Source organism: Linepithema humile, chromosome 5 (genome assembly GCF_040581485.1).
Source record: "Linepithema humile isolate Giens D197 chromosome 5, Lhum_UNIL_v1.0, whole genome shotgun sequence".
Taxonomy (NCBI): domain Eukaryota; kingdom Metazoa; phylum Arthropoda; class Insecta; order Hymenoptera; family Formicidae; genus Linepithema; species Linepithema humile.
Window position 1 is genome coordinate 22649079 of NC_090132.1, and position 13606 is coordinate 22662684.

Sequence of the window (13606 nt, forward strand, 5' to 3'; positions counted from 1 at the left end):
GAGTAACACGAAAACACAATCAATTAGTATACATATTAGTATAGCGAACCTACCTACCCACTACGCAAACTCGCTCACCTACGTCGGCTACTTCACAGTAAATGTATTACGCAAGATATGATGAGATTAGAGTCGAATGACTATTTCCCCGCAAACGGATACGTTGCCGGCCGCAACAGATAATAACGCGGAAGAGTAACTCGCGAATCGATATGTTTTTCACATTTAAGCCTGCCAAAACGTGTTCTCTGAAATGCAAAACTTTGGAATATTTAAAATGTGCGATTTTTTTTGTCGGTAAATCTTTGGTAAAATTTTTTACAATTTATAAATGATAGCAACAAAAACCTATTTAACCTGTCGTAAAATGCAGACTTAATAACGCGTGTAAAAAACCTTGCTTTATTTTTTCTCGCTTCTGGCCTCATAATTGAAACCAATTTGTTTGTAATATTCGTAAAATCACTCTTGACTGTAATGTGGCGCTTATTCACGGCGTAACGTGATCGAAGCTCGCTTCTAATGCTTTTGTCTTGTGCATATGCTAAATTAAAACGACCCAATTAACGTCGCACATACTGTATTATTCATGTTTTAATTCTTTAGCGTGGCCGCTAAAGTGTTCGGTTAGACAATGCGCGGCAAAATTTACGACGGAATTATCCGTGGACATTTTTGGAAATCGCACCGTACGTATTTATATTTCACGGGGACCTGATTTCTAGACGCGCGCGTATCTCTCTCGCGATGCCCGAAAAAGCTCGCGGGTTCATAAAAATTCTACGATGGAAGAAACTCCGCTGTGCAAGTCGCCGATCGATCCGCGCCAGCATCGACGATAACGACGACGGAAAGAATGGTTCCATCGATCATTTTTCCCGCAAATATATTGGATCCAATTTTGCTGACGTCAGACGTTTCGGAATTCTTATTACGCGGTGCGTGAATGCGTAGCGTGTCACAAATGAGCGAAGGGAAACAATTCTTATCGTGCTAAATAAACCTTTAATTTATGCTCGATGCTCGCATCGTTGATTATATATTTTGATCAAATAATATTTCAGATTACAATCTGCTATAACGAGTGCAAACGAGAGTCTCTATAAATCAAGCAGTAAATTAATAGCAGCGATTAAACAAAGACTAAAATTGCATTTACTGCATTATTAGTACAAAAAGATTGCATCACTTTACGCGCGTTGGTTGTGTGGAATAAATATCACGTACTGTTTAATATAAATATCGTAAAATTGGATTATTTATCTTCAGACCAATCTTTTTTTACATCGTAAAACAACTACCAAATGTAACAAAGATATTCTCTTATATGTTTTGAGAAGCGGTGATATTATTAGAAATTTCAATAAATGTCATTTGTAGTAACAATTATTATTTTCTTTCGAGTGATAAAACGCTTCGAGCATTACAATAATAGTGGATAATTAAAACACATTGGATACGATTTAGACAAGACGAAGCGTTGACTTATTTGATCCAGATACTTTAGAATTCTGACGCGCACTTTAATATTTCAGTTTGCTCGTATTTTTAGAAGCGAGATAGAAGTCCGCGATATGGAATATATTAGATAAGTATATTAAGGGAAAATTTGATTGAAATTATAAACTAATTTTGGCCGCTCGTAACATATTTCTTGGAAATAAAACTGCGAGACATATTTTATCCATTTTAATAGAACATTTTAAAATAAAATTATTTATTTTAGCTATTAGTTGCTAAAAGTTTTTGGCACAAACAAACAAACTGTAAAAATTCATATAACAAAATTTTATTTTGAACGATTTGCATATATATATATATATATATATATACTAGTTTTCTTAATTGATCAAAAATATCTAAAATTTTTATTATTTTTATTATTTTGTAATTAAGGTATTAGTATAACAATTATTGTTTAAATAGTGTTTGGCAATTTTTAATGATTTATAGTCAAAATAATTTTTTATACAGTATAAAATTGTCGGTTTTTTAAGAAAAAATTGCTTATAGCAATTTTCATGTTTGTTTATGCCAAATAAAACCATCTTAAATTACTAATATGATATTGTTATGTGTATTATTAGTAAAAAATTGATATCGTATATTTGGCTATTATGGCGCGAAATAGCGTCGTTGAAATTTGTGTCCACTCTGTTCGTCTTTTGAGAGAGACCATTTTCAGATTTTGTATTGATCACAGAATCCAGGTTAAAGGGTGAACAAATATTTTTATTAATTCTTAATTTATGAGATTATTGACTGACAATGAGTTCAGAATTCTACTCGTTACGGAAATTTCGATAATTTAAATAAGCACAATTACATGGATGTCAAAATATATCATAAAATTATAATAAAAATAAAAATGTTCGTACAAAATACATTCGCGAAAATTGTCTCTAATTTCTTATATCTACGTAAGACTATTACGTAGATTTGCGCAGCATTTATTCTTTAGGAAGAAAAATATGTCAATGCGAGCTTTCTTAATAATTTATATAATGGATCCCCTGGTCCTATCCAACAATAAGATTGTTGGATCTCCATTTCAAAACTCCATTTCAAAAGAGCAATTGAAGGGTCAGAAAAAGAAAATCAAGAAACACATAATCTTTGTGCGAAATTAACGATTTAACGCGACTATCTTCATTAGGAAATTATTTCTATTATACTTATGCTCCCTTTCGGCGGGCGCCCTTCGGCGATGATCGCCGCGCGCGCCTTCGGCGACCTTGAGGGTGCGCGTCGGGTCAGGACTGACGTAAATCTTCGGTGTGTGCTGGCGCAAACCCCCGGGTGCATTCTTCCGCCCACCCCCGTGAACGGTGCGCACGTGTCATCGCGTCGCAAGAGGAGTAAATTGCGATGTCCGCGCGTATCGCCTCGCCGCGAGGGAAGAGAGAAAGAGAGAGCGAGACAGAGTGTCAAATGACGCAAGTCCATCGGCTCTCGTGCGCAATTGCGGGCAAGACGCCCGCTCCGTTCGTCCGACCATCCGTTCGTTCGTTCATCCGTCCGTTCGTCCATCCATCCATCCATACATCCATTTATCCATCCATCCATCTATTCGTCCATCCATCTGTCCATCCATCCGTCCATCCATCCATTCATTCATCCATTTATTCATCCATCCATCCATTTGTTCATTCGTTCGTCCATCCATTCGTCCATCCATCCATTCGTTCGTCCGTCCGTCCGTCCATCCGTTCGTCCCTTCGTCCATTCGTTCGTTCGTTCATTCGTTTGTTCGTTCGTTCATTTGTCCGTTCGTTCGTTCGGCCCCCTTTTTTCGCTCCTTCACGCGTGTGAAACGCGCAGAGCGAGTAACGCTGTAAGGGCGCCGCTCACCCGGCAGGAGTTACCACCGGTACACCTTGCTGATGTTCATCGCCGTGCTTGCATCGGTCACCGATGCAAAGGGAACATTATCGAATGACGTAAGTCGACACGGTGCACCCGAGCAAGAGGAAGGTGCAACCTCTCTCCGCTTCTCTCTCTCTTTCCCTTTACCGGCTTTACCCTTTGTCACGTGCGGCTCGCACGTGTACGGGTACGATCCCTGCGCAACGACGGGACGCGCCCCGCCTCGCTTCCCACTCGATACTGCGACTTTCAAATATACGTACACCGGGTGCGAGGCACGGTTTCGCCGCGCGTTGCGGAATGCGGGACATGCGTTCCTTGCGAGCGGAACGTTCGTCTGTGAAAATAGCGAGACCGGCGATTTTCACGTTCTTCCGCTCTGACATCGCGTGAATCTTCTTGCCGTGAACTTGGAAGGAAGGAGTTTGAAATTTCATTAAGAATATCGTAATAAGAATTTACAATACACGTAATGAAAAGTATATGAATATTAATTGAATACTAAGTTTTTTTTTTTAGTTTAACATAATTTTATTTTTGTCTTATAAAAGATGCAACCGATGTATAAGCTATCTTGCAAGTTTAGTGGATCGTAAATTCGGAAAATCGATATGTATATCGTTCGCCTTGCTGACATAAAGTTCGAGCATGCAAGCTATCCGCATTCGAATGAAGAAGTGTGCATTTACACGAATGGCCGTGCCACCGCGAGAAATCGGGAAAAAGCGAAGGACGTATTGCCATCGCAATAGTTCAATCGCAATTGTATTCTGCAAAAATGGCATACAACAATCGATATCATCGGTCACAAAAAAAAGGAAAAAAAAAAAACCGATTTTGACTAGTCTTGATTCTCATTTTCATTTAGCTGCAGTTTCGCGATTGTTAATATTTTTGCAATCAACCATAAAACTAATATTTGGTTGAATCAAAGTTTCAAAATTAAAATTATATCTCCCTAAAATTCAATTTATCGAGTTCAATTTATCCTAGATATTAATTGTTTATAAGACAACTATTAATACTTTTAATTAAAATGAGCGACATTCTTGTTGAATATTTGTGATTTCTAATAATTAACAGTAATCATGGGACGCATATAACACGTGTATTTTTTAATATTACATAATAATATTAGACTTTTATATCCAATAAAGCAAATCTATCTTGAATATTTTTGATTTTCAAATATTCAAATGTCATACATTCTTTTTCATTTAGCGAGAAGAGGCACACTTTTATGACGCGCGTATTTTATTCGACACAAATTCCCGAGGCGACTCGCGGGAATTTTTTCCTCCCGCCTTACCCTGCGCATGCGATTTGCACGTGTCGGCGGCATATTTCCCGTTGGATAGGACATTCGTTGTGCCGGTTATCCCGTATACGAGTAGGCGGAAGGAACACGGGAATGAAAACACGATTCTCGTCCGCGGAGTGAAAAGGTGACGCGACGGGATCGCGCAAGGGAAGATAGACGAGGGTGTGAAGTAGGAATACGAAGATCGCGGTGTGGAAGAGCGCTCTCTTGCACGTGGCCGATAGGACCACGTGGGCTTTTTCGCCTGCGTCAGCGACCGACCGACCGACCGAACGACCGAACGAACGAACGAACGAACGAACGAACGAACGAGCGAACGAGCGAACAAACGAAGGAAGGAACGAACGAACGAACGAACGAACGAACCAACGAACCAACCGACACCCCGTCGCCTGTATTGATTGAGGGTGGCCATGGTCGTTTCCATGGCGACGTTTCTTTTACCTGTATGCCGCGCGCATGCATGATACACCTTTCCGACTATATAATGCCGCCGCCGTCGTCGTCGCGTAGGTGCTGGCCGCGCCGGTGCGCGCGAGGTATACCTGCGGTAAGAGCGAGAGATAGGATGGGATATCCTCTCCCTTCTGTTTGTCCCCTTCTTCTTTTTTTTCTTTTTCTTGCGGATTACATACAGCGTAGATAGAAAAAGCGGAATGCGCTTAATACTTTTTACTCGATTAACATCGAGATAAGAAATATGTCTCCTTAATGAACAATCCCGATTTCTCTCATCACATAGTAGAAATTGTTTTTTTTTTTCCCTTTTAAGATTGAATGTCAAAAGTAAAAGTTATTTTATATATTTTTTTAAAACTTTACTTTGTGTGTCGCGACGTTAAGTACGACTTGCAGAAACTGAGTACAATTTCCTTGAATTTGTTGGGTAATAGGGCAAAAATAAGGAAATAATGTGTGGCTAACATTTACGAATTACATATGTAATTAATGGGCTTATTATGATAAGAATTTAATCCGCTTGGAAGATAAAAAAAAATAAAAAATTCGCTTTAATCAATCTAAATTTAATTTTTTCAACTAAGATTAATTTTTCCAAGTTATTAAAAACTGAATTAAATTTTTATTGTATTGCATTTGTTTGTTATTTTTAATTCAGTAAGCTTTAAATTAATTTTTATGTAGCACGAGTACTCATTATTGTTATTCCTGCTATGCAGAATGCGCCAAGTACAATCACACACACACACACACACACACACACACACACACACACACACACACACACACACACACACACACACACACACACACACACACACACACACACACACACGCACGCACGCGCACACACACACACACACACACACACACAAAGAATTTTAATTCCTTTTGTTTCTATTTATTTGTCAATTCGCTGAAATATTATTTTTTTTTAGAAAAAGAATTTATTTTTTTCTGTACGTATTATGTTTTGTTACAATACGTGCCTCTGCTTTTCTCAAAAAGAGCAGTTAACGTACAGATTTATATCTGTAATGTATGTTATTATAATCTGCGAATGAATGTCACAATTGCGAGTAATTGCTTGAAAAAGTAAAAGCACAGTAATCAGGATGATAAGGCAATAAGAATTGGGACTGTTGTTTGGTCATGTGCGATAACATCGTATGCATAACGAGCGTAAATAGACAATTTTGAATAACAAAATTTATTAACACAGTCGCAGATAGAAGCGAGCTGATATGATCGAATTCGAAGAGTTACGTATAGCTTATGACAGTGGAGCAACTTTTGCCGTGTAGATTTTTTTTAAATTACCAAACTGACAAGAGATAATCCGAGTATTAGGTTATCTTTGTTCACCCTATATATCTTTCGCCTTGATTGGCGAGAAAGGAGCTCGTGTAAGCCGAGATTACGGCAATGCTAAAATATTTGACCGTCACGATCATTTTTTTTTAGTTCTTTTAATACGCAATACTTTGATATTAAAGATTATACCGTACTTTCCGATATTCTAATTTTTTATTTTATGAATTTTCTTACAAAATAAATAAAAAACATACTTTTTACAAAGAAACATACTTTTTTCAACTTTAGCAACTTATTTCTTGTGAATTATAAAAGAAAATTAAATGCTGAATAAAAATACGACGTACACTATTAAATGGTACTTCTGTTTAATTTTGAAATTTTTGACACGTTTTTACAATTGCTATTAAATCGCAAAATATTTACCAGAATAGTAGGAAAACGAACAAGAAATATTTTGTTAAATTATAAAGAAATTTTACGAAAGAGGCAATCACTTCGATCCGAATTCTTGATTTTTCCCTCATTTCTGTATTTTGGAAATGCAAGTTCTACAAGTTCGGAATTCAATTTCAAGATACGCACATGAGATCGCAATGATCTACGCGAAACGAAGAGACGCGAGATGCGAATGCGAACAGGGAAAACGACGTGGAACACGTGACTCGACCTCGCGAATCGATACGTGAGAAGAGCCGTGTCGGTCAGCTGACAAGGCGCCGTACGATATCCGGCAGCGAAGAATAAAAGGAGCGTGGGAGGTGGAGAGACCGGGGAGGGTTGTAGAGGAGGGATGGTACGAGAAACAGAGAGATATGCTATTACGTGTGTTGCCGGTTAACAGCATGCGCGCGCGCGCGCGTATACTTTACTGCCGCACCTTTACTTGTTGAATTTTATTTTTCAATTCTATATTAGGAATTCTATATTAGCAAATTTAATTCTATTAATTTAATACATTTAATTTTATTAATTCAAGTAAAAGAATCAATTAATTTACAAAATTGTATAATTATGAAAAAATATAATTGATAATATTTTAATATTAAATCGGTAACAATTTATAGCAAATAAGTGACGACTTTATTTTTGCACAATTTTTCAATAGTAACGAATTAAAATTATGAAACATTTCTTAATACATAGAATATCTCAGACATATCACTCGTTAAAAGTAGATTCCTGAGATCATTTGGAGACGAAAATTTTTAATACCAAAATGTATAAAAGGCTACAATAATTTTTAAATGGAAAGCGTTTATATAAAGTTGATCAATCAGGTTGTCAAAAATTCAAGCATGTCGCATATTGATTTTTATATCTTTACCATACGATAAACTTCAGAAATCTGTTAACGGGTGATACAGTTAATCTTTAGATTTTGTACATTTTACATTATTATTTAATCTATTTTCTTAATTATATTAAAATTAAATAAATTGGATTGTTCTTAATTTGATCTGTAACAAGGTATATCCAAATTATAGTAGCGTTTAAAATAATTATTTGATAAATTTATTATTATACACATTAAGCTTTTACTTATCTTTTATGTAAATATCCGATTAAAGAATTATATTTTTAAATTTAACAATATTAATAATATTAATATTAAGTAATATTAATCATAAATATTAAAAATTGTAAATTTTGTACTGTATAAATATTTCAAAGTTTCTATGTGTAATATTTTATGTACAATATTTTTCGAATGACAAATAACAAATAAATGATTACTTATCCTAAAGTAGCTCTGCCTGCACCCAATGCTCTTCCTGAGCCACCTCTTTTTCTCAATCCTTCTTGCAATCCTTCAAAGTACTTGAATTACATACATTTGTGATGCGAATACAAAAATCACACGATGTTTAGTGCACGAAGTAGACAAAGTACGCGTCGGTGGTGTCGCTTAAAACATCGAACGATTTTCGTATCGCGAGCGCGTGTGAGTGCTCGAAGGACTGCGAAGACTGAGAAGAGGAGGAGGCTCAGGAGGAGCATCGGACACCGGCGAAGCCGGTTATCTATTATTATTTGTTATCTATTATTTGCAAAACATTGCACGTAAAATATTATATAATGTAACACGTACAGACTCTATGAAATATTCAATAAAAAATTTGCAATTTTTAATATTTATAGTTATTAGATATAAATATTAAATTCTTTTATTAGATATTTGTGCATAAAGGACGAGTAAAAATTTAATATACGTTATAATTATTTGTCAAATCATTATTTTGAATGCTGCTATAATGTGAATGTATTTATGTTACAGATCAACTTGTGAACAACGCTACTGCGCATCGTGCCGGTAAGTCAATCTAATTTGTTTGATCTTATCATTAAGATCATATCATTAAGATAATAGATTAAATAATAATGTACAAAGTGTCTAAAATTAACCGTATCATTTGTTAATAGCAAATTTCTGTGGTTTATCATTTGATAAGGATATAAAAATCAATATGCGATGTGTCTGAGAGCGTGAATTTTTGGACAATCTGATTGGCCAACATTAAATACTTTCCATTAAAAAATTATTGTAGGCTTGACATTTTGATATAAACATTTTCGTTTTCAAATGATCTCAGAAATTTGCTATTAACGAATGATACTGACATTCCTTGTATATAATGATGTTGAAAGAAGATATCATTATTTTCAAACGAGTACAGATATTCTTTGTGGATTTAATAAAAAGAATATGAGAACGTGAAAAAGCGTCTTTAAAAAAGTATCTTTTTTTTAAACGAGACTAGTAACATACATAAGAAATGAATTTTTCTCTTCGAAAACTTTTGCTTATTCATGCGCTTAGTGAATAATTTGCAATTATTATAGATCTTAAAGTTCATTATTTTCAACAAATTAATTTTGTATATCAATTAATTAAAAAAATCGATTAATTAAGGAATATGTAGAGATTTACTTTATCGGAGAGTATGTAAATATTACGTATACATATTGTCGAACGAAACTAAACATGCGCGCACGTGGCGTTGTCATTGAAAACGTCAGTTTATTCGATTGTCGATTTAAACGTCGTAGGCAACAGCGTGTTTTACGTACTTCCGGAGCCGGGGGAAGTAAAGAGTGATAGAGCGAAGGTGATGCCGAGAGAGAGAAAGGGTGAGATCAGGCAGATGAAAGAGGGGAAGTGCGAGGTAGATGAGATTTCATAGAGGCCGTCGCGACGCGGTTTGAGTTCTCTTCTCAAGGAGGTGCCGGGGCGGCGGAGAGGAAGCACGCGGAGGACTTGAGTGTGAGTGACGGGGGGGAGGGAAAGCACATCGCGGGGTGGGAGTGACGCGGGGAGGGCAGTTGCGACGCCGGGCGTCCGGTGATCGCGCCTTAAAAGGTCCGACGCCGCACGCGCCCAGCAGCTGCCAGCTCTCCTTCTTCCTCCCTTCTCCACGTCTCTCTCTTTCTCCCCCCCTCTCTCTCTCTCTCTCTCTCTCTCTCTCCTTCTGTTTAGCAGCATGTATGAGCTTTTAAAGTTTCTTTTCGTCTTTTTCACACGCCCATTCTTCTCTTGTTTCTTAAGGTTCTTTTTTTTTTCTTATTTTTATCTCCTTTATCTTGACGAATTACACGAGTCATCGCGAGTTTTTTCGACTTTCACCCGATTTCTTCGGTTAAGTCTTCCTACCGTTTCTCTTTCCGGCTGTTTCTTCCTCCCACGAGCCTCCTTCTCTTTCCCCTCCGACGCCGCCGTCGCCGCCGATCAAGCCGCCTCGTCTCGTCACGCACGGCCCTCGCGTTCTGGACCACGGCGGCGAGTATCGCGTTTCAAGTTAACGCGGCAGCGTGCACCATGTGGGAGAGCAAGCGAGAAAGAAAGCGATAAAGAGAGATGATAAACGCACTCGGTGAAAGGGAAGGAGGGAAGCACGCGTGTGCGTGATTCACGCACGACGTCTGCGACGCCCGTGACTGCACTAGCTGCGTCGGCGATAGCGACAATGTTGTTATCTTTTAGATCTTTTCCTCTTCACGTGCTTTTTTTAGACGCCTTTTAAAATTTCTAGACTTCTCCAAGAAGCAATTGGCACTTAAGCTGATGCTTGAACAATATACCGTGATGTTATTATTTCAATTTATTCGCACTGCTATAATGATTCGTAACAAACAACATGCATAATATCAGTATTTGTTATCATGATTGAGAGTTGGATGTGTTAAATTTGCAGTCCGTATATTTGTAAAGCTTTGGAGTAGCGGATGTAATTATATCTGCGTGATCTTAATTTTACAGTACCTAAATGTCATTTTACTTGACAGCCTGTACGAAAACTGTTTTTTATTGTATGTCTTCCGTTATAAAGCTTATTTTAGATTTTGAGGGATTTAGGTCACATAAGTGACAAAAACAATTAATGTATTCAAGCATTTATATTAATAGACAATACTCAATACGAATTATTTGTTAATCAATTTTCAGTGATATGATTCACATCTGATTTCCTATTTTTTTGCTTACCAAAATTAATTATACCTCTTGTTTTTAAAAATGCAGTAGTGTGGCGTACAGTTCAAGAAACTTGTTTTCATAAAAAATAATAAAAAAGAAGGAACCAAGCGCAAATGTCGGAGTGCAAAAAGTATTATAAGTTAATTACGAATTACATTTTTTGCATAATTTGATTCTATATTAATTTATAAAATATATTTTTTGCGCACCGACATCTGCATTTGGCTTCCTTTTTTCTGTTGTTTTTTTTTTTGTAAAAACAAGTTTCTCTATTATTTGCGTAATTCGTGTGCACGTTGGAAATATGCGTGGGAATTAATTTATGCAATTATTATTGAGCATTAAAAGTAACGACTTTTGTGAATTTTGTAGTTTGAATTAAAAAATCCGTAAACTAACAATGAAATATCACACAGTTATTTACAACTTCTTTAGTTGATTTATAAATAATCGCTGTTTTTCTAAGTTTTAACTCAATTGTCTGTAAACAGGAGAAAATGAAGTATTTCTAAAATATTGTTTATGAACAATTATTAAAATCATACAAATAGTATTATTATGCTATTAGATGTAACTAATTTATCATCATTCTCTTCTTACACCATTTAAAATTCACAGAGATGCGATATTCTTTTTCGGTTAAAAAGCTTTTAAAACGTTAATAAAGCTTTGAATTAGTGTCGCGTAAGTAGGACAAAGACAAAGGGCAAAGATCTTGCCGGTACTTTTTGAACGCTATCATACCCAACGAGCGTGGCAAAGAGGCAAGCGGAGAGAAACGCGTGCACACGTACAGGCAAGCAGCACTTCGCTGTTATCGAAATGCCGATGTGCCTCGTGCAGCCCTCGAAACCCTTTGGACAGGCCTCCGCCGCTCTCGCTCTCTCGCTTTGTGCTATTCGATGGAAGGGCGGACGCAGCGCTCCCACACTTACATTCAAGATGATCTCTCACTTGAGATTGCAGTCAGTCAGATTAGAATGGCACTACATCGTTAACCTTTTGGCGACAAATGTATATATTCTAGATTACACTTGGTTCTGAAATAAATCAATCGTACTCATGAAATAGAATAAGAATATTTATATTTGAAAAAATAGAACGCCATAGTAGAATGCCATTTTATTTGAAAATTTACAATTTAATTTTATCTTTTCCGTTTTAATTTACTTAATCTTTTACGACTTAAAGAGAGGAAAAAATTGTAAATTGGCTAATTATATGATTTTATCGATTTTCTTAAATTTATTCTTCCTACTTCTCAATTTTGTTCGTTAAGAATCTTTTCTTTTAAATTAGCGTTTTTTTACGGTTTATTGAACATGCTAAATCAAAAAGAATTTTTATTTCGATCTTCTAATATGTGTCTATCTTGCACGTCAAATGTTTAATGTCCACAGTTTCCTCCGCTTCTTCCACCCATTATTTGTTTCTGACGGAAAGATAGATCTTCAATTTTGTATTCGATAAGCGAAGCAGCAAAGCATGTAACGACGCAATGCCCTCCATGTGCTCCGGATGTGAAACATGTGTGGCAATTCGAGTAGCGACCGATCATTTACGAAATCTATGTATAAATTAGAGAATAATATTTTAACCACACTGTCGGAATGACATCTTTGCGATTGCACGATTCCTTTAATGGACAAGCCTAAACAAGTTAAACTTCTTCGAAAATATCAATAAGATATCAATCGGGTGACTTGTTTACATGAAATTGCTTACATAATATATCTACACATTAATTTTGAATTAAATTTAATATATTGGTAAATTTATTACTTAAACAAAAAAATTGACATTGATTTCTCTTCGTTATCTCGTTATTCTTCTTTATTGACTGTTATTCTTCTCTTTTAATGAACAAATAAAATTAAAATTCTATTAAATCTTAAATTGAGTGACAAATGTTTTTCATCTGTTTACACTCTTAGTTATAATTATTTGTTAAAGTCATTTTTTAACTCTTTAAGCGTGAATAAGAGAAAATATAATTAGAAATACATTAACATACACGAAAAAAGGGAAACCGGCATCGCAAGCCGATGAAAGCTCGTTCATCGTGTGAGAGGAATCCTTTGGTTCCAGTTCCTCTACTAATCGATGCGCGAGCATCATGAAAATCTGGTACCAAACATCGCATCACCCCACACGTGGCCGTATTGCTATCCGAGTGCTGGACACGTGTTCCGAGTCTCCTACAGAGAGATTCCTCTCTGGGATAAGATTCGGTGTTTGGGGTTGGTCGCGCAGTATAACAGCCCTTTCTTTAAAAGGGTTTTCGCGTTTTGACAAGAGAACATACTTGACAATATAACGCGTTTGATTCTTAACGCATGCATTTTATTCTTTTTTATACGCAAAAATTAATTTCAAAATACGTATTACTTTTATCAATATTACTCTTTCGAGTAATATTGATAACATTTCGAAAAATTCGGCACATTAAATGGTCAATTTACATTATAGCACATTGAGATATTTCGAAAAAAATTAGAAACAGCGTAAATAACAATTTTAGGAATAATTTTGAAAAAAAATATGCAAAGTGTTATCTCGGTTAATCAAATTTACGACATACAATTATTCATTATAATTTATCACCGATGTGTGCTTTTTGTTGCCTTCAAATTAATTGAAGCATTTTCTTACAAGGAAACGTGCATAATTAA

At 36.0% G+C, this 13606-nt stretch overlaps 1 protein-coding gene across 6 annotated transcripts in view; it reads left to right on the forward strand.

The window, feature by feature from the left end:
- The window catches only part of Mef2 (myocyte enhancer factor 2), a 65327-nt gene that overhangs the window by 5667 nt on the left and 46054 nt on the right, over positions 1-13606 (forward strand). For 5 of the 6 annotated variants that reach the window (XM_067356220.1, XM_012373784.2, XM_067356219.1 and 2 more), the window contains exon 2: positions 8739-8774. The exons of the other annotated variant lie outside the window; for it this stretch is intronic. The gene's annotated coding sequence lies outside the window, so the exon portion shown is untranslated. The remainder of the gene's footprint in view (positions 1-8738; positions 8775-13606) is intronic. 6 annotated transcript variants of the gene reach the window in all.